General features: G+C 50.7%; 1 long non-coding RNA gene and 1 pseudogene across 1 annotated transcript; both read right to left on the minus strand.

The window, feature by feature from the left end:
• Positions 1-4,832: 4,832 nt before the first annotated feature.
• On the minus strand, positions 4,833-5,588 carry LOC144100737 (uncharacterized). Its single transcript, XR_013307825.1, has 3 exons — positions 5,510-5,588; positions 5,271-5,444; positions 4,833-5,141 (listed from the first exon to the last, which is right to left on the minus strand). It is a non-coding gene; the product is annotated as an uncharacterized LOC144100737 (long non-coding RNA).
• Positions 5,589-12,719: 7,131 nt separating this feature from the next.
• Positions 12,720-14,568, minus strand: LOC144102790 (uncharacterized; annotated as a pseudogene).
• Positions 14,569-21,395: the final 6,827 nt, after the last annotated feature.

Raw genomic sequence — 21,395 nt, forward strand, 5'->3', positions numbered from 1 at the left:
TTCACAAGCTAGCCTCCAACTTTACTAAAACATGTAAGCTATATGCAAAGAGAAATGCTATGATGCCACCCAGAAGGGAGTAAGAGAGACGGTTGCTCAAAATTGTGTTTGTGAATACTGCCACCACGTGGAGGTGAAACAGTGACATGGCCGAGATTTCATCTGCACTTGCGATATCTGTTGCTCAGTCATCGCCCCTCCGCCCTTCTTTTTCCATCATTCTTTACTAACTCAGCTCATTTTTTTACAAAAGGAAACAATTTTGACGGAAGCAAAGGGCACTCGACATCTGTGTGGACACTCGACACCGCCAAAGCACATGTTTTTTTAAGGTAAAAAACATTTTTGACGAAAGAAAAACTCGACATGTGCACCTATTACATTTTGCTTCCACATTTTACTGACACCTTTTCGCCGACATTGCCAGTAGTAATGTCCTCGCATTAATAAGGACTAAAATATCGCGTTTGCGCTGTTTATTCCTTTAGGGCACAAACAGAGCTCGCATCCACTGTGTACGGAAATTCAGCAACGTTTCTGCTCCTTTATTTTATTCTTTATTTTCCCTTCCTCCCTCCGCACCACGAGATGTCGTGGCAGTCATTAGAGACTTATAGCAGAGCGGGCCAGCGGCCAGCGGAGAGGAGCGGACGAGAGAGGGCGCCAGTGCGCATGCGCAGAACGCTCAGGCGGCAGCGGGTTTACGGCGCTGCGCGCTCGCCCGCTCATCTCGTATTTCCAGCGGAGGTCACCCAGCGAGTGCGAGCGAGCGAGCGTCGTCGAGCACTAACATGGCGGCCTCCCGTGCGGACGTTGCTGCGTCGGCTTCATCGAGCACGGGCGCGGCGCAAGCACGCCTGCAAGCAAGGAAGCCACACAAATGTTTCAGCGCGCAAGACGACATTTGCCTTCTGCGGGAAGTGGCTGCGACAAGGCCATTCGGGGACGAGCTCAAGTGGGTGAGCGTCCTCGCGAGCGTTAACCGGGCGGTAGGCCGAGAGCTAACGCTTCGTGGTATAAAAGATCGCGTAGACCTTCTCATCGGCTACTGGAGGCGGCAAGACGCGAAGAATTTCAAAAAGTGAGTGTGTTTTTGTTTGTTCTCTCTGCAGCTCTGGCGCACATGTTTATGTGACGTGCATTTTCTGGCCTATTCAGATCGGGGACCGAAGAGCAGTACACTGAAAAGAAGCAAATTCTTCAGGACCTCTCCGACTACGCGCGGGCTGTGCAGTACGAGCCAAGGATTGCCCCAAGGAGTGCAGGCTGCGCAGTGCGTTGGAAGAAGCCAGGAACGGCTCATGACGCCTCAAGGACTAGTAGGGCAGCTCAGGAACGACGATGTGCGAGCCAGTTAGAGGAAGAAGTTGCTGGTGACTGCGCCTATTCGGCCGAGCCAGCTTCGCAAATTTGCGTAGCTGGTGAGAACGACGGTAAGTTTTTGTCATGCCTGCATCTAAGTTCGCCTTCTTGTGTTTTCTATTTCGACCGGATAACTCTAAAGCCGCATGCACGGCCCGTAAGCTCGTGTACTGGGCTTCCTACAAGTAGCCCATGTGTGCACACATGAAACACTTGAGTTTTCATGTAGTTGTCTGTGTTATAGCTTGTTTTCTCTTTCTCTGAGCCTCTCAGGAGGAGTGCGGGAGGGTGCACCGCATGACTGTGCACAGAGGTGTATCACAGGCTGCTGCGCGCCCACTCTTTGCGGACTGAATGAAATGATAGCGGAGCTGACAGTTGCATGCCTGTGGGCTGAGCTTTTTATCGCACCTACTGATAGGTGAAGAATATGTTAGCGCGACTTGTATACAGAGTTGCCTAATTCTAGCACAACAGACAAAACAAATTACGTTATAGAAGGATCTGGGGCATCATGAGCTGATTTCGAAGTCTAACTGCTTGGACCATACGAAATTTTACAGCTGAAACGGGACAAAAATTCATGGCCGGTTTAAAATCCTTGTAGCAGCTTCCATTGCCGCCCAAGCCAAACTTCACGTGAAGGAGCGCTTGTAAAATCTAGTTACGCACTTTTTTGTCAGGATTTTTTAGTGACAGAGACCTAGCTTAACACTCGTTCGACGGTGACGTTTCATAAGTGAATGACAACAGAGTGCCAGCTCAGACATCATTGGGAACGTCATCTTGCCGGCAACATTTTATACATTTCTCAAGCTTACCCAGATTACATTTTGAACCGGGAGGGCTATGCCAGATCGTCGAATTTCATTTATGGCTGGCAATCATCGGATTGTATTGCATATATTGAATTTGTAGTTATAAAAGCACTGAGTGAGTGCCAGAGAAAAATCACTTAGTACTTTGCGTTTTTTATCCAGGAAGGCGCAGGTTGCTCCAAAGCTTTAGGCTAGGGGTAACCTCTTTAGTGCACACAAAAATAAAGTTGTGGTGCCTATCCAACAGAAAACGTTTGTTAGAGAAGCTGAGAGACGTTTCGAGGCTGTTAAGAAAAGAATTCCCATGCACTGATATTTAATATGTATGTGCTGCTCCCATTTCGCTCAGTTGTCCTGCGTAGGTGCAGCTATTGAAATGTTTGCCATTAACTTTTTCACAAAAGAGATGAATTTCTCCTTTAGCCCGACAGGGGCCAGGGCCTCGCATTGAATGAGCTTGTTCATTCACTCAAATTTACCGAAAAATGGAACAAAAAGTAGATTTTGCTCATCAGTGTACATACCGCTTAATATGCACTCTTGCTGCCTTGCAGCGTTCTTTACTTTTCATTGCTTCAGAGTGGGCTTTCAGTGCAGCTTATTGATTCATGATTCAATGCAAGGCAGGTGCAATGCTGATCCATCATGTCACACTGAGTCTGGTAGGTGTCTGTGCGACAAGATGGCACTCACAAGATGTGCCACCATCACCTTGGGGTATGTCCCAAATGATAATGAGGGACATTGCCCCCTTCTCTTGCCCTTTTGGAGAATGTGTAATCCACTTGAACGTTTCGTACACATGAATTCTTGCCTTAGAATAGCAGCCAAGTCAGTGTGGAGGTAGCACATTGACCGCCTGATGACAGACAAGCTCTAGGAAACGATATACACACACTTTAGAAGCACGCATGTTCTACCTTCATTTTTGTCTACAGGCTGTTGGGCCGTCCACACAGGACACTTGCCCAGTATATCCCGACGCCGAGACAAAATTTAGTATCGTTTGCAATCCGCTAACAGGGCTCCAACGGAGAAAACAGTTTCAAACACTGGCGCAAAGTAGAGAAAGGGTGTACGAAAACATTCAGAATATTTATTACAAAACAAATTATATTGACATGGGCACAGCAAAAAATGTATTCCAAAAATAGCCGCATAGACAAATGTAAAATTTCAATGCCAACTCGGAGGAACAGTAGCCCAATCTGGCAACCCTGCTTGTATGATTTTGCCTCCTCCTTTTTTCATTCATTATAAACAGGATCGCCAGCAGCCCAGCTGTTTCTCAGCGTTTACGATGAGGAGCTTGTGCTGGGACCATCTGCAGCTACCAGTGACAATGAGCGGGACCGGATGGATGGTGGCCAGGAGCAGCAGAGCCAAGTCATGTCAGCACAACAAGAGCATCCTCCCTCAGCACCATCATCAATCGACAACGATCAGCGCCAGCCTGCAACTAGGCAACAGATTATGCCGGCCATGGGTAAAGGCAAGTTCTTTAGGAATGTTTATTTACCACGTACAGTACACACGGAGCGGAATGGTGTTCAGGAATGCATTATAAGTGTACACAGGTAAATGTTGACATGCGTAGGGTTTGGGCAGCTTTGTCCGTTGATTTGCGGAAGTAGAACTAAAGCCCTCTTCGTGTAACCCTACAGTACAAATTATTGCTCATGGCTATAACGAAACCATGATTATGTATTGAGACTCATTCCTGACACCTTTAAAACATATGCATAAAAACCACAAATATGAACAGTAAGAACCTTGCCTGAGTAGGAAGACAGAATGCAGAAATCAAAACATATTTTGCCATGGCGCAGCAGTTCATAACCCAAATGTTTCTTTATCACACGAATGCTTAACAGAATTGGAAACAAATCCCATCTCTTTCATGAATAGATATAGAAATATTGAATAAATGCACAAGAACAAAATTTGTTTATCAGGGTACGTTAGGCACGAAAACACTAACCTAAATGCTAGGTGTCACATAAATACATGCTTGAAACCATAGAACACATAATCAGTCGAATACGAACTGCATGACAAGAAGCTGGTTTGAGAGTAGTTATGCTTTATCACAGGATCTGTGCTTGTCCTATGGCATAATACTACACAGCAATCGCACAGTGCATGAACTCGCTTGAACTAACGGCCGAAATTAGCTTGCTTGTCTACTTTGCAGGAATTCGAGGGCTACAAAGCATGGGGCTCCAGCAGCTCACAATGAGGGAGAAAATGAATTTCACCTCCGCAATAAGGAGCTGGCAATTGAGAGGAGGAAAGTGGAAAACGAGGAGTGCCGCCTTGCTTTAGAAGAACGCAAGCTGGAGCTAGAAGAAAAAAAGCTTCAATTAGAATCATCCTCTCGGGAAGCAAACCAGCAGAAATTCTTTGAGCAATTGCAAAAAATGTTCGATGACCAAAACAAAAAACTGGCTAGTATTCTAAATGCACAACATCAATAATATCCATAACCAAATAATTATAATCTTGATTTATATTTTCACAGTTATGAAATAAACTATTCGTTTTCGCAACTGCGTGGTGTTATGAAGCACTATTGAGGGGCAAGGTAATCCTCTAGAGGTGGTGGCGCAAGGCCGAAATACTGAGAAATTTGGGCGCTGTACAAACAGGCATGGCAGTTCGCGAGAAGTGCACTTGCTTTTGTATATGCGTCGCAGATTCTGGAGGTAAAGCTTCTGATTTTTTTTTTGAAGTCTACAAAGGCAAAAAGTCTCGCAATTTTACCGAAGCCCCATTCCACTGCCTGCCTCACGCTGCTCATAGCTTTGTTGAATGCTTGCTGCTCAGGGGTCAAGGAACCACCGCCATAGGGCTTCAGCAGAAGGGGCTGCAAAGGGTAGGCAGGGTCCCCGTAGATGACGTAGTTGAGCCCCTGAACAAGCTTTTCCAACTTTGCATATGCTTTGCTGTTTCCGAAGTTACCTGGAAGAAGGAAAATAAATTGTATAATGAGACGACGTTCAACCTTGCCTGTTTCCAAGCACCAGGCATAGTGAAGAAAGAATGATAAACAACGCTTTGTTGAGGCGGCTATGCTTGCCAGTTACTTACCAGCATCATGTTTGCTCCATTTGGGCACATTACTGACTGGTATTTCAGGGCGTGGACGCGTTAGTGGCCACTAAAATAAACCTTTTGGTTCCTTGAAGGTCGGCATATCGCCCGCGCCGCGCCGTCTATGAACGCCCCGCAGTTTTTAAGCGGGGCTCCTTTTTTGTGAACTGCCTGAAAAAAGAATGAAAATGTGAGAAATATCGACTCGCAAAACTCTTATCCTATTTACGGCTTACCTGAGAGAACGTTTCCAGCGAGTCCAGGTTCAACCAGGCATGGTTGTTCAGGTCATCTAACAAATGAAAAAACCGCGTTTCACAGACGATAGGGTCGAGCTGTGTCGCCTGAAAAGGTCTTCAAGATCACAGAGCCGGTTCGGATATGCAAGCCGCCGCAGTGTTATGCACAGGGCCTCGTCCCCGGGAACTGCCACCGTCTGTGGAGTTACCACAGCTTCGGGTATTAATAAGGCCCTCTGCAGCCTATGCAAGTCATGCTTCTCAAATCTGAAATGCGTCTTGAACACACCACTGTCGATATCGTAAATTTTCAGAAGCCCGCGCACAGAGAGTGGGTCACATCGCGTTTCACCAAACACTTCAAGACACAGCAGATCTTCTATCTCTGACCACTTTAGCTGTGACAAGAGCAGCGGTTCTTGGAGTATGCTCTTCGGCATCTAGAATTTACCATATAGCTGTGGCGGAGGCAAAATGTGGTCGTAACTCGCGAACTCGCACTGGTTTACACACAGCGCACCAAAAAACAGCTTGCGGCCTGGGGCTTCGCCTTGACTTGACCGTCACAGCGCCAAATGTTTTTTTTTTTTTCAAAGGTGACGTACTTTAAATTGAATAATAACGACCTCTAATGTTTAAATATATATCATAAACACGAAAAATGCCGTTATTTAGCAACTTTAGTACAGAAATATCAAGCGCGATTCATATTCGTTTCAGCGTAACTCCGCTTTTCACCGACAGGTGGAGCAGCACAGCACTCCGCTCTGCTCCGCTCATTCGGGCGTTTTAGACGCTGCGCTACAACTCTTTACTCGCGCTACGTTCCGCTGGTGCTCCGCTGGGGAACTACCAGCGGAGCGGAATGTAAACACGCTCAGCTAAAAGTTTCTATTAAATGACAGTCATTCAATGACGTCACCGCGTAGCAAGCTAGGTCACATGAGTAATTTTTTTAGGGTATTGCTATGTGGCGCAGTAACCGCCAATCAGTAGTCTTACTCATTCACTAGATCTTGTCACCCAACACAATCTGCAACCACATTTTTAATCAACTTTCCTTTGCACTTACTGATGACGCTTAAAGACAGGCATGGGCGTTTCAGCGTCAAAAGTGCGGGGGGTCGGACTCACTGTCCAGACATATCCAAGTGAGGCGCTAGCTTGGCGCTGTTGGCCCCCTGTTCTTTGTTTCTCTCTCATTTTGTTCTCACCTTCTTGAGCAGGTGGAAATCACTCACATTTACGGGCCCGTGATGATGATTCGCGTGATGAGTTGCCCGTGGTAATGTGTGTCAGGTGAAACACACTGCACGTTTGGAGAACCCTTCTGTAGCAGGCTACACAACACATAGAGATAGCAACCAGTTCCTACATCACACAATAAAACACGACAATCACTACTCCAACTATCCGTAAATAAACAATCACCACGAGTTCTCACACCCATCCAAACGGCATGTAAAATTAGGGGAGCTTCTCGGCTACTGATCCGGAGTACCCGGGTTCGAACCCGTCCGCGGCGGCCGCGTTTCGATGGAGGCGAAACGTAAAAGGCGCCCTTGTGCTGTGTGAAGTCCGTGCAAGTTAAAGCAGTGCCTACTTTAGACAGTGCCTGCAGCATAAGGGGTCCAAGTAGCTCCTGTCGCATTTCCTGTTCTGTCCCCCAAATTGGGAAATGACGTAGCGCCGTCTCGTTTGGTTGGTTTACGGGCGATTCACGCTATGAGGCAGGCCGCATTGAAGGGGTGCGGAAATTTCAACCACCTGCGCTTTATTAACGTGCACTGACAGCGCACAGTATCAACACGACCCTCTAGATAATCGCTTCCATCGAAATGCGTCCGCCACCTGGGATCAAACCCGCGTCTTTCGTGTCAGCAGACGAGCGCCATAACGACTGAGCCACCGCGGCGACATAGAGCGCCCACAATGCCGAAATACCCCCTACAAGACACTTCTTGTAGCAATTTGCGGATTTGTTTCGATGAAAGTATTTACAAAATAAATGAAAAACGATCTTCATTAACAATTGTTATAAAAAATATTGATATAAAATGGCTGGCTGTACAGCATTGCTAAGCAGGAAACATTGTGCGAAACCATGGTTATTTGCAGGTGGACACCACCGCCACACAGTACCTCAGAGCACGATTGAGGCGTCCACTGACCCATTTACACGCCTTTTCTTTCCCCCAAACCAGCGGATTTAGTGCACATTAAAGATCCCCAGGTGGTCGAAATTATTCTGGACCCCTCTACTACGGGACCTATTTCTTCATTTCTTCTTCCACTCCGTCCTTTTATCCCTTCCCTTACGGCGTGCTTCAGGGGTTCACCGAGGTGCGAGACAGTTACTGCGCGATTTTCTTTCCTCAAAAACCTTCTTTTTTTCCAAGTAGGGGAGAAAACGGAAACATCTGACACGCCGCGTGTGGTGGTGAAAACTTTTAATCACTGCAATAGAGTTTGGGAGCCACAGAGTGGCCCCGCTACATGGTCGGCGTCCTTACTCCGGGACATCGCATGACAATGTACCGTCTCTCGCCCGTTTCACCAGAGCCCTTTGGGACTCAAGCGAGGAGCAGTTGAGGAGGGCAGTCTCCCATGCCTCTCTGGAAGGGGTAGGGGAAGGGGGGAGGTGGGGATTTTGAGTACTTGCCCCCACCATGTGGAAGATATCACAGGTCTCCCCACAGTGCGGGCATCGCCCATCCGTGTTAGGATCGTAATGCTTTGACTGCAGGATAGAGCAGAGTACCTGTCTGCAGGCGCCTTAGGTTCGCTCCTCCGTCTTACTCAGCCCCTTGGCAGGGGCCGGGAAAAGGCGGTGGTTGTCGCTATAATGCGTTATTATTTCCCTGAATCGCAGCAGCGGCTGGTTAGTCTCCGAGCCAGAAGAGCTGGGATGAGGAGCCCGGTAAATAAGCGCTCGGGCAGCCGCGTCAGTGGCCTCATTACCTCGTACGCCCTGATGGCCAGGAGCCCAAATGATTCTTTTCGCTGTTGGATCAGTGGCAGTCCGTCTTAGAATGCAAGCAGCTAAGGAGGAGATCTCCCCAGCCAAGTAATGATCACATGCTTTTCGGGAGTCCGTAATGATGATTCTCGAATTGGCGTGGGCGGCAGCAAGCGCTATCGCTACTTCCTCGGCTCGCATTGAATTCGGGGCTCGAAAAGAGAGTCCATCGACGTGCATTTCCTGGTGAACAACAGCGGCCGTGTAAAATCCCGTGGGCGACGGCCCTGCTACGTCTACATAATATACACCGGGTCGGGAGCCGTGTTGTCTCTCAAGAGCCCGAGCCCGCGCTTGTCGTCCGTTTTCGTGCATGTCGGTGTCCATGTTACGGGGGAGCGGGGAGACCCATAGCATATGGCGCCACAGTACCGGGATACGCTCCGTCTCCTCTGGAGTGCAGTCGTGTTGGATGTGTAAGCGGTTTAGCAGGCGGCGCCCAGGGGCCGTCTGCATGAGCCGCGTGTATTGGTTCACGAGGTGGGCCTCCCGCAGCTCCTGGTAGGAGTTTAGCACCCCCCAATGCCTTCAGTTTGGCATTAGAGGTAGCCACCGGGAGATCCAGGGCTCGCTTAGTTGCCTTGCGGATGATGGCGTCTATTCGCGCCTCGTCTAGCTTAGTAGTGCGGAGATATGGCACGGCGTAGAGGATCCGGCTAGTCACGAAGGCATAGGCGAGCCGAAGCGCGTCCCTGCCCCGCAGACCGCCCCGCTTGTTGGAAACGCGGCGGATCATACGCCCTACCTGTTCGCCTGCTCTCTTGAGTTTCACAATGGTGGAGTCCGGTCTGAGTCTGTGGTGAATGAAAAGGCCCAGAATACGGAGCTCCTCCACCTCTCTAATAGGACCTCCTGACAGAGAGATGTGAATTGCTGTCCTATCCTTTGGGTTCACTCTAACATGCAGAACCTCTGACTTCGCTGGAGCACATTGGAGCCCACAGTCCATAGCATACGCATCGACTATGGAAGCGGCCTGCTGAAGGCGGGCCTCCATGTCCCCAAGGCTCCCCTCAGTGGTGCAAATTGCAATGTCATCTGCATATAACGCGTGTTGAATGCCTTCCACCCGGGCCAGTTGGCTTGGGAGGCGCATCATAGCTATGTTGAACAGGAGCGGTGATAACACCTCTCCCTGAGGGGTACCCCGTGTTCCCATCATGTAAGGGCCGTATTCCTCGCCCTCAATCAGAAGGAAGGCCTGGCGATTAGTCAAGAAATCTCTTACATACGCGTAGGCCCTAGCCCCACAATCGGTAGAACTCAAGTTGGCCAGGATGCTTCCGTGTTTAACATTGTCGAAAGCCCCTTTCAGGTCAATGGCGAGGATGGCTTTGTCATTGTGTTGCATAGTTGTGGGTCGTATTACATCCCTGTGCAGCTGGAGAAGGACATCCTGTGCAGACATGTGGGGGCGAAACCCGAACAGGGTGACTGAAAAGACGCCCTTACTCTGCAGGTATGGAGAAAGGCGATCCCGAACCATCGTCTCCATAAGCTTGCCCGCACATGAGGTCAGTGATATGGGCCTCAGGTTGTCCGTATTCACGGCCTTACCTGTTTTAGGGATAAACGTCACAAGTGACGTTTTCCACTCGGGAGGGAGTGGACGCCCGTCCCAGATCTGGCTGATGTATTCTAATAAATGGAGGTAGGCTGGGTCCGGTAGGTTCGCCAACAGGTTCACTGTTATGTGATCCCGTCCCGGAGCCGTACCCCGGCGCATTTTTGCTAAGGCCGCCTTAAGGTCGTGCCACTCAAAAGGGGCATCAAGTGTTTCATTAGGCCTGCCAGAGTACATGTACTCAGGCCCAGGCGGGTCCTCCGTACGACAGAGATATCTGTCGCACAGAGTGTCCGCAAGTTGCGCCGTCGTACCTTGATACCCTTGCAGAGCCCGCCGGAGCTGCTTTTGCGTCTCCCCTCTCGTTTGGGAGGGGTCGATTAGACTGCGAAAGAGACGCCACGTCCCCTTCGAGCTCATCTGATGAGCTGCGGCGTCGCAGCGTGCTATCCAATTTGAATCTGAGAGTTCGGCAGCATACGCTGCAGCCTGCTCTGTGAGTTTGGCTATGCGGTCGCGTAATTTGCGATTAGTTTTCTGCTTTTTCCACCGTTTAGTTAAGCTCCGGCGCGCCTCCCACAAATGCAGGAGGTGGGTGTCCACTGCGGGGATCTCTTCGGTGGTTTGTAGTGTTGTGACGTGTTGTTTCTGAATGTTGTATATGTGGTTAGCCCACTCCGCGTAGCCGCCGGAAAATAGTACGGGAGGGATAGTGTGATTTCGGAATTTGTGCCAATCGGTCAGCTTGGCCTGACCCCATTTTTTGCGTGCTGCCTTCGCCATGAGTGTAATCCGGAGAAGGAGGTGATCGCTGCCTACAGAATCTCCCAAGTTCTCCCAAGCAGCCGCTCTAGCATTTTTAACGAAAGGTCGGGACACGTGTCGCGGGTTACCGAATTCCCCGCTCGGGTGGGATACGCCGGGTCCGTGAGCAACGTGAGGCTGAGGGTGGAGATGAGCTCCGCCAGCTTACGTCCTCTTGCCTGTTCGAAGTGGTAACCCCAATGAAGGCTGGCAGCATTGAAGTCTCCAACGATCACTAGAGGCTCTTTGGCTGCCATTTGTATCGCGCGAAGGAAGATTTCCTTAAAGGTTACGCGCGGCTTATGCGGAGGGCAGTATATGTTGAGGATATGTATTGACGGGTCGCGGCGTCTGAGATGCAGTACCCGGACCATTGTATATTCTTGCTCGGTACTCAAGTCTAAGTCGACCTGAACCACGGTGTAAGCTTTATTCACCAAGATGCACGTAGAGGCGCCCCCCTGAAAGGTGCTGTAGCCTGATAATTTAGCGTCTATGCCAGGCTCCTGCAGGGCAATAAGTGCCAGCATGTCTCCTAGGAACTGCAGGTAGAGCTGGCGCTGTGACCGTTTTTTCCAAGCTCTGAAACCCCTGCAGTTCCATGATTGCGTCATTTATCGCCGCATATCTGATAACACTGACCAGGAATTATTACAGGACGACCTAAATAAAATACAGAAATGGTGCTCCGACTGGCTCATGCAGCTTAATATTTCGAAATGTAAATGCATGCACATATCACGCAAACGTTCCATTACTAATTTCCAGTACTCCCTGAACTCTGTGGCGCTGTCAGTAACGAATTCTTACAGGTACCTTGGCGTCGAAATAACGAACAAATTAACATGGTCAGATCACATTATCAAACTTTGCGCAAGCACTTCCAGAGCTCTTGGCTTTATCCGAAGATCACTATCAATGTCCCCTGCACCAATCAGACAACAAACATACGAAACATTCATTCGCGCTAAAATGGAATATGCCTCAGCAATATGGAACCCTCACCAGGTCTACTTAATACAACTGCTCGAAGCTATCCAGAATCGGGCAGCGCGCTTCATAACGTCGCAGTATTCGTCCCGACACAGCGTTACCAACCTAAAATCGTCTCTCGGCCTTGAACCATTAGCATTCCGCAGAAAAGTATCAATTCTTTGTCTTTTCCACAAACTATACTCTAACTTCCCCGCACTACGCCCGACTTTGTTATCCACTCCCTTACGCTCATCTCGCCGATTATTCAACTCCCTTAGCATTCAGCGGTTGCATGGTTCATCCAACGCTTTCATCAAATCTTTCCTTCCCATCGCCATAGAGGAATGGAACAATCTTCCTGAAACCGTTGTCATCGAAACTAATCCCACCAGATTTAGGCAGCTAATAAAAGACCACTTGATCCAACTATAGCTACTTCCCTCGCGATGCTCTGCGTGCAATTTGAACTGCTTGTGTTATTGTGACACCCCCCCCCCCCACAAGTGTTTTCCCACTTATTTAATTTCCGTACTTTTTAATGTGTAATTTATATACTACTGCTTTGCCATGTATATTCTGTTCTATTTGAATCACCTGACGCTAATTTCACGTCAAACTTGTTATTCTTGTTTTTTTAATGCTTTTTTATGCTTACATGCCTTTGTGTGACCGTTTCACATCACTGTCTCCCCCCCCCCCTTATGTAATGTCCCTAACGGGATCTTTAAGGGTTCAATAAATGATGATGATGATGATGATGATGATGATCTGGAATTTTTCAAGGTTTTTATCATTCCTATTAGATCTGCTAGCCATTTTGTTCTATTTATTTACGGGCGAGCGGACTAGCTCTGGCCGGGAGCCAGCGCAACCCCAGCGATTGGCCGCACCGACCCACCAGCTGCAGAGCCTGAACCATGTTCCTCCGCTGCCTGGCGGGAGGCTCTCTTACGTTTGAGGTGAGGGGATTCGCAGCTAGTGGCGTTCTTAATTTGGGTGCTGACCCAGAGCTGCACGGCTTTAAGGACCGAGTCAGTGACTTGGGCCATAAGGTCGGGAAGTGCTTGCGTTAAAGCTGCCTTGAACATGTCCTGGAAGGACTCGCGGACTGCTGACATGATTTGATTCGGGAGGGCCGCCACTTGCTCCTCCAGTTGCTCGGTTTGGCGCTGCAGTGCCTCTAGGCACTGCAGCGCCATGTCATCGTGTCCCCGAGACTACCGTGCCCCCGCACTGCCGTGAGACGCTAGTGAGGCAAGATGTTACGGATGATCCGTCATCCTCGTCATCTGGCTCAGCTTCTTGCATTGGTTCGGATGACCCGGCCTGTTTGGCCTCTAATTCTTGAATTTTGCGCGCTAGAATTTGGTTCTGGCGCCTGAGCTCCTCTACCTGCTGCTATAGGGCGGATTCGGTAGGGGAGGGACGGGTAGGGGGCCCGGAGACTGCCCTACTCCAACTGCTCACCTGTGGTTGGACGGGTGCCAAGGGCGGGAAGTCCCCGGCGTTGAGGACCGGGAACACCGCCTGGGTCGCGGACTTGACAGATTTCGATGTGCCGGGTTTGGCCTTGGTTTCCTGATCGGCTGGCGCTTTCTTGGCCTTGGGCGGAGGAGCCTGCTTGAGCCCCGTCTTTGTCTTCGGTTTGGATCCGGATGGGGAGCTCGGTTTGATGGCTTTCCGGAACCGCCCGGCACAGCCAGGAGCTCCGGTAGGGTGGCCGCCTCCGCAGATGAGGCAGCTCGGAACACAGTCATGTTCTGCCGGGCCGTCAGGAGTGGCATCGGGAACCTGGACTCCGCAGCGTTTGCAGCGGCCCGGCTGCGGTCGCGGGCACGCATCGGCCCGATGGCCCACTGTGCCACAGCGGTGGCATGCTGGCACTGTTTTCTTGTACAGGCGAACAGGGAGCCGTTCGTAGCTGTACAACACCGTCCGTGGCACCTTGGTCCCCGCGAAGGTGATCACCGCAACCGGGGTTCCCCCTAGCTTGCGCACAGACACCACATTTTGTTCCGCACTGAGTTTTCGTTTAACGCTTTCGGACGTTTCGTCTGGCGAAACAGTCACGACGCCTCGACAGAACGCACTGGAGAGTTTAGGGCGTACCCGGAACGGTAGCTCGCGTTCCCCTACGGGCAGCACAATATCCCGGAGTAGCTTCTCTGCGGCGTCAACAGGTTTCAGTGCATATACAAGGACGTTTTGGTCCCAAATGGGTCACACCTCAAGTCCAGCATTTGCGTCGTCCGCGAGGATGCTGCGGACTGCAGCGCCGGCTCGTCCAGGACCAAAAGTTGCCTTGAGGTCGACCGTGTTTCTTGGTTTCAGCACCACGACGATGTCATCTTTTTTAATGCGCGGTGTGTTCTGCGGCCGCCACTGGAGTTGCTTGGAGCTCTTCGAGGCTGCGTTCAGCGCACTCCCGCCCTGCGTATGCGCAGAGCTAGCCGGCGCCTGTTGCTGGGTGGCACCAGCACCAGCGTCCCTCGATGCCGCCGCCGCGTTCTTCTTTCCGCGCCAGACACGGACCATATCTTGGAGGTAATCGTGCTCGGTTGGTAGAGGATCCTCGCCTTGAGTCGTATCCTCGGATTGATGAGTATCCATTGTTACGATCTGCAAGGACTGCGGGTCGTATCCGGTGACTTGATTTGGAGCCGCCAGAGCCGAGGGATCCCTGACCGGGGCCATCGCAGGCCCCGGCGCCGTTAGGCTTAGCACCACCGCGGCGTGACGAAAGCTTCAAATGACCGAAAAGTGGTCAAAAATTGGCCCCAGCTTAACAAACGTGGTGTAGACTGGTGCCGCTGAGGTTCCTGGGGACGATGATACCAGGCTTGCAGGGGGAAAAGTTGGTGTATCGCAATTGATTGCGATCTGTCACGGAGCCGACGCGGTATACGACCGCTCCCGTCACCGACCGTAGAGGTCCGTCCCGCCGCGGTGGCTCAGTGGTTAGGGCGCTCGACTACTGATCCGGATTTCCCGGGTTCGAACCCGACCGCGGCGGCTGCGTTTTTATGGAAGAAAAACGCTAAGGCGCTCGTGTGCTGTGCGACGTCAGTGCACGTTAAAGATCTCCAGGTGGTCGAAATTATTCTGGAGCCCTCCACTACGGCACCTCCTTCTTCCTTTCTTCTTTCACTCCCTCCCTTATCCTTTCCCTTACGGCGCGGTTCAGGTGTCGAACGATATACGAGACAGATACTGCGCCATTTTCCTTTCCTCAAAAAACAATTATTATTATTACTGCAGTTTTAACTTAGCAGTGTTTTCATCTCCTGAGTGCCTGCGAAAGTAGTCGTCAGTTTGAAAAGTGAAGTGTTTACCAAGTACCCATTACCGCTTAGCGACCATAAAGTTGGGCTTACCATGGCCCATAGAAAACTAGTATTTTCTGCAGCCCACACAGTAGACTTGGCAACTGCCTTCATGGCGACTTATGAATGGAGCTAAATGTTTCCTAAAAGAATTCAGGTACAGCAGCCGCCTGCTCCTGTCTAACCAGTGCAGGTATATTAAGGCGAAAGCCTTTAATTGCTATAACCGATATACTCTTAGCAATTACTAAGTAATGGGTGATTAGTATTTTGTCATTAATTAGTCATTAGAACAAATAAAGAATATAATAAAATAGAAACAGAAATAGAAATAGAGCAACATTTTAAAAATAAACGTAAATAAAAACTTTAAAAATAAAAATAAATAAATATTCAAATAGATATTCAAATAGTCAAAATTAAACAAGACATAAAAAAGAAAGAAACTGCTATCACTACAGGCGCCGTGGAAAAATCCCCGCGTTCTGGGAAATTCTAGAAAGTTCCAAGCTTTCGCATTCCTGCACGTAAGCAGACCTAAGTGCCCTCAGCATTTTTTCACTGTATAGTCAGCAATAATCTCATTTCAGCAAACTCCATCTTATCAATTCACACCAGAAACTTGCCAGCAGCGTCTTATTCGGCAAGTGCGTTTCTCTCAGTCGGCAGCTCTCCAATCATAGGTGGGCGTTTTGCTCCAGATTGGCAGCGTTTCAATCCAATCAGTGTTGGCAGCGTTCAAAATTCAATAGTGTCAGTTTCAGAAAATAGCGTTTCCCTTTCTGTCAGTGGCATTCCATTCGCTACCCACGTCTCCGTCTCAATTGACAACACATGCTCATACCTGCCGCGGCGGCTCAGTGGTTGGGGCGCCCTACTGCTGATCCGGAGTAGCCGGGTTCGAACCCAACCACGCCGGCAGCGTTTCGGTGGGGGCAATATTTATGTACATTGTAAGCTTTCACTATATAACCATCAAAACATCCGCAGAACTCGCATCGGCAAGCTTAAATTTGTAGTAGAGTTGAAATCTTTGTCAGCTGGCACATGCTAACGAAAAAAAAAAACAGCCAAAACACCGAACACAGCGAAGAGACGCACACACACGGTGATGGATTATTTGTATGCTATTAAACATTTTTGCCGTCGTCCAAAGCGTTCCCCCATCTGTTTTCTATGGCAGTAATATCTGCTCAATGTGAGCGACGGAAACATGAAAGAATGATTTTGCTACATATAGGAAGAATGGACCATTACCTTCAATATTTCTTTATCAGTACCTTAAAGTTTCCTTAATTCAAAATTTCTGCCCATGAATGTTGGACATGCGTCCCCATCACTTGCGGCGACGACGAGACAACCAATACAGGCAACAGATCATCTCGAGACGCCCGCGAACTGAGCCGTCTGCTCGCTTAGTGTGTAATCTGAATGGCCGCGGAGAATGGGATCCAACGAGCGCTATTGGCTCCCCAGCACGCTGCTATGAAACGCCTGAGACGTATTAGTAGTCTACATTGGCACAGCAGTGCACTGCACTACTTGATGGCCTTGTTGGAACAGCCGCCGCTGTTCACAAACCACGGTGGATTTAACGACTCATGCAACGGCCGTGGCAACAGCGTCGTACGCCTTCCATGCATCGGCGTCGCCCGCTACCCGACCGCTCGGCGGGCGTTTCCGCCGTTAATTCATATTACGTCAGTAAAGCTCGTGTCTCGTGGTGTTCTTCTGTGGTGCTGTCCCCTTGTCTCGATTGTAGCGCTCCCCAGTCTCAGTATTTAATATTAAATGCACTTCCCTTCTCCCTGACAGTGCATATAATGAAGGTCGCCTGTATTTAAGGAGCGAAATATAGAGGAGCAGTATGCAGTGGTGAAAATGTCGCACAATCTGTACCACTCGGCCCCAGAACGGCCGGGCGGCCCAGCGTCCAGGAAAAGGGCCTGGCCAGCGGCTGCAGTGTTCGAAACACATATGTTCCATTCCATTGCTATGTTTAAACACGTCGTTCTTTTATTTCTACGGACGCACACCGACGGGCAGCGTTTCTGGCGTCTCACTAGAACGCGGCGGTTCTCGACGCTAGGACTAGAGCCTAATAGCCTACCCGACCATGCGGGAAAGTGAATCGCCACTATCTTGCACCGCTTTAAACCGTTAGGCTTAGCGAAAGCCTCGAACCCTCGTTAAAATAGCTCGCAGCTGAAGCACGCACGCGTTCGAGAATCAGGTCGCACACGGAAATGCCGGCTACAACTCGTTACCGGCCATAGACTGAAAGACAGACGCAGAGCGTTCATCGGCTATAGTATCAAAGAAGCGCACCAAACTCTGAAACGTAGTTGAGTTTGCAGAACAGAACGCCTTGATCGTCGAGCAGGTGAAAACGTAGGCTGCTGAATGGTTCACAGACGCCCAAACCATACTTCCCTGGAGTAGCCCTTTTGTTGCGAGCTCACCAGGCTGCCATCTCAGCCCTTGTACATGGTACCGTCTCCCAATACTACTGTACCCTGCAGTCCTAACCCTTAGCGGTGATGTGTCGATCCACAGCACTAACAACTTCTGTGGAAAGCAGCTGCCGGCCTCATCTTTAGCTCCGGGTGTCCTCCACATGCAGTTTCTCTGGTAGCTTCCGGGAATCTTCTAAGCGCCTTTTTTTGACGAAGGCTGGCCTCGGGCACCGGACAATGCGCGCTGGCCGCCTCCTCGTTTGACATTGCAGACGCGTCTGGTTCGGCGGCTGCCGTACAGGTTGCTTTGTGGGAAGGAAAGCCACGCCAGCTGAGCACCGCGCGATCACGTAATTCCCTTGCTTCTTTTAGTACGTCTCATGCTCTCCCTTGCGTCAGCCTTCCGTTCCACATCCTTCGTTCTCCTTATCTCACGGAAATTGCCTTTGAGGAAAGGAATAATAACTGCCCCACATCTAGCAGACACCCGAGCTTCCCGGACCACAGTGAAGGGATGGAGGAGAGAGTTAAAGAAGGAAGAGAGAGAAGGAGGCGTCGTAGTGGAGCTCCACCCCTCATCCGCGGCGGCTGCGTTTCGGTGGATGCGAATCGCAGAAGGCGCCCGTGAGCAGTGCGTTGTCAGTACACGTTAAAGATCCACGGGTGGTCCAAAATATTATGAAGCCCTCCACTACTGCGCCAATTTCTCTCTTCTTTCAATCCCACTTTACTATCTTCTCTGAAGTTGCTGGTGAGGTGTCCACCGAGAAGTGACAGCTATTGCGCAATATCCTTGCCCCAAAAACCACTTATTTAAACATCTCCAGACGGTCGAAATTATTCCGCAGCGCTCCACTACGGCACATCTTTCTCTTTTTCACTCCCACGTTCCTCTCTCTCCTGAAGGCGCGGTTCAGGTGTCCATCGAGAACTGATCTCTACAAACTATGAACCGTAAACTGTTGCACCATGATGCTTGAGGACGACATGGTCCAACAGTTTACGGTTCATAGTTTGTAGAGATTTAACGTCCCGAAGCGACTCAGGCTATGAGGAACGCCGCAGCGAAGGGCTCCGGAATTTTGACCGCCTGTGGTTATTCAACGTGCACTGACATCGCACAGTACAGGGGCCTCTAACATTTCACCTCCATAGAAATTCGACAGACGCGGCCGGGTTCAAATCCGCATCTTTTATGGCGCAGGAGATTATGGATATAGGTCGGATATCTCCCAGGCTGAGGGGTCTGACAGGCTTTGGTACGAAAGTAATTTTGGCGTGTTCCCAGTTGACCCGCCACGGTGGCTTAGTGGTTAGGGCGCTCGAGGACTGATCTTGATCAAGTTCCCGGAATTATACCCGAACACGGCGGCTGCGCTTCGATGGAGGCGAAACGCTAAGGTGCCCATGTGATGTGCGTTGTCAGTGTATGTTAAAGATCCCCATGTGGTCGAAATTCTTCTGGAGCCCTCCACTACAACACCTCTTTCTTCCATCTTTCACTCCACCCTTTATCCCTTACCTTAAGGCGCCGTTCAGGTGCCCGCCAATATGTGAGACAGATACTGCGCCATTTCCTTCCCCCCCTCAAAAAAACAATTTTCATTTCATTTTCCTCTCTCTAGTCAGCGCCGCATTTAGGGTAAGCGTCGCTAGTCAATAGTTGCGCCGAGCCACATGGATGGAAAAACTACTTTCGCCAGAACGCATGTGCGAACGATTCCGTGCTAGATGGCTATCATCCCATGTCTCACGGCGACCTGGGTGGCCCACATCAAGGCCCTGTTCTGGACGATCGGGTCTGAGCTGGCTAACGCGGCCTGCTACTGCTCGAGAGAAGTTTCACGCATATTATTCGCCGGTGGCAGCGCAGTGCTACAGCTCCATATTATGTTGTCATAGGTTTCCACTTCCTGACACCATTCGCATTCCGCCTGAATGTCCAGGTAGATTTCGCTTAACACGTATCGGTTATAGAAAGTCTCGTCTGCAGTCCTCGCCAGACGCTTTCCTGCGCCTTCACGAATTGTTTGTCCGGGAGCAGGTAAATTCTCCACTCAAGATTGTAATTGTTAGCAATGTTGTGAAAGGTCACCAGCCCATCTCTCGTGGACCTCCCCGGAACGTACGGCTCACCTGCTCGGCTGACGAAACCTCGAGCATTCGTGAGCCGCCTCGTTCCCAGGGTTCCCAGAGTGTGCAGGTACCCAGGTAATTTCCACCTCCGTAGTCCCTCACCCAGTGGCCCGATTTACCAATCGTGCCGCTGTGACAGATATTCTGCCCCTCGCCATATTCCGCATGGCTGTTTTAGAGAGTCGCTGAAAATGAGGTCAGCTTTAGAAATAGCTATAGCTAGCACCGAGCCACAGGTGTTCCGCCGCTGCGCTGCGCCTTTCCTCAAAATCCAATTTTCAATTTCCTCTTCACCGCGCTTCACCGCGCACCGAACGGCGGTTCGCTGCTGTAGCGTAGGCGCTCGCACCCGCACTCACGAATGGGCGCGGCGCTGCTCGAGTATGAGCAGTTACTCAAGGACCAGCCCACTACGGCTCCTGCGCGCCCTGGCTTGCAGCAACGGAGGTACAGCGCGAGATTTTCGACATCGCGGGAAAGCGGAGCACGCCCCTCTGTGCTGTGCAGCAGCTGGCCAGATCCGACATACACGAGGAGCTCCAGGACCATCTCCTCGTGTACACCGACGGCTCAGTGGCCCACGACAGCTGCTCCGTTGCAGCGGCGGCAAACATCCCCGCCCTGCGACTGCACAGCCAGCAACTCGCAACCTTCCTGGGCTACTCCACCACGGCGGATTTGATGGGGATCCGGCTCGGGCTGGACCTGCTGCTCACCCTCAGCCCTCCGCCGCTCAGGAGTGCTCTGCTGTGCGACTCCAGCGCCGCCCTCAGCCACCTGCAATCTAACTGCCGCGGTACCCCACTAGTGCGAGAAATTCGCTCGCGTATCGAGCGCGCCGCGCAGAGTGGATATGCCGTGCGTGCACTGTAGGTGCCCGGTCACAGCGGCATCGCCGGCAACGAAGCTGACGACCTCGTCACCGCTGCACACCAATTACCTGCCAGCGATCTGCCCCTTGCACTGGAAGACGCGCGTGCAGCTATCTACGACCATCTCCGAAAACAGCATTCCGGCACACGCATCGCAGGATGTGAGCGCATCCACAGTATCACCGGTTGTCGCTCGCTTACACGGTCACATCGTGTAGTGATCCTCCGCGCGCGCATTGGCTGCGTGTGGCCCGGGAAGCGACGGGAGCGTCACGGAATCACGACGAGTGATGTGTGTGACGGATGCGGTGCCGTGAAAACACTAGAACACCTGCTCCTTCACTGTGCCGCGTTCGCCGATGCTCGTCGCGATATGCTTGCGGCCTATAGGGCGGAGGGCATACTGTCAAGACGCTATTGTGGCCGCAAGGCAGTGCGCGCACTCGTGAGCGAACCTTGGTGATCCTCTGTTTATTCCTCGAACACACGGGCTTGACGTCCAGTCTGTTCTCCTTAAGGTAGTTACACGCAATGACCGAACGCTCCGCGAGTTCTACCTTGAACGATTAATAACTGGGCGCCCCCCTCCAGTTGTGCCAACACAGTGCTGTACGCGTTTTAATTCCTCCAACATGAACTAATCACGCGCACAACCTGGACACATTTCTTGTGTAAATAATTTGTATATATTACTTCTCCCCCTATCGTCTCTTCCTGTCCCCTAACATTTTTCA

Source organism: Amblyomma americanum, chromosome 8 (assembly GCF_052857255.1).
Source record: "Amblyomma americanum isolate KBUSLIRL-KWMA chromosome 8, ASM5285725v1, whole genome shotgun sequence".
Taxonomy (NCBI): Eukaryota; Metazoa; Arthropoda; class Arachnida; order Ixodida; family Ixodidae; genus Amblyomma; species Amblyomma americanum.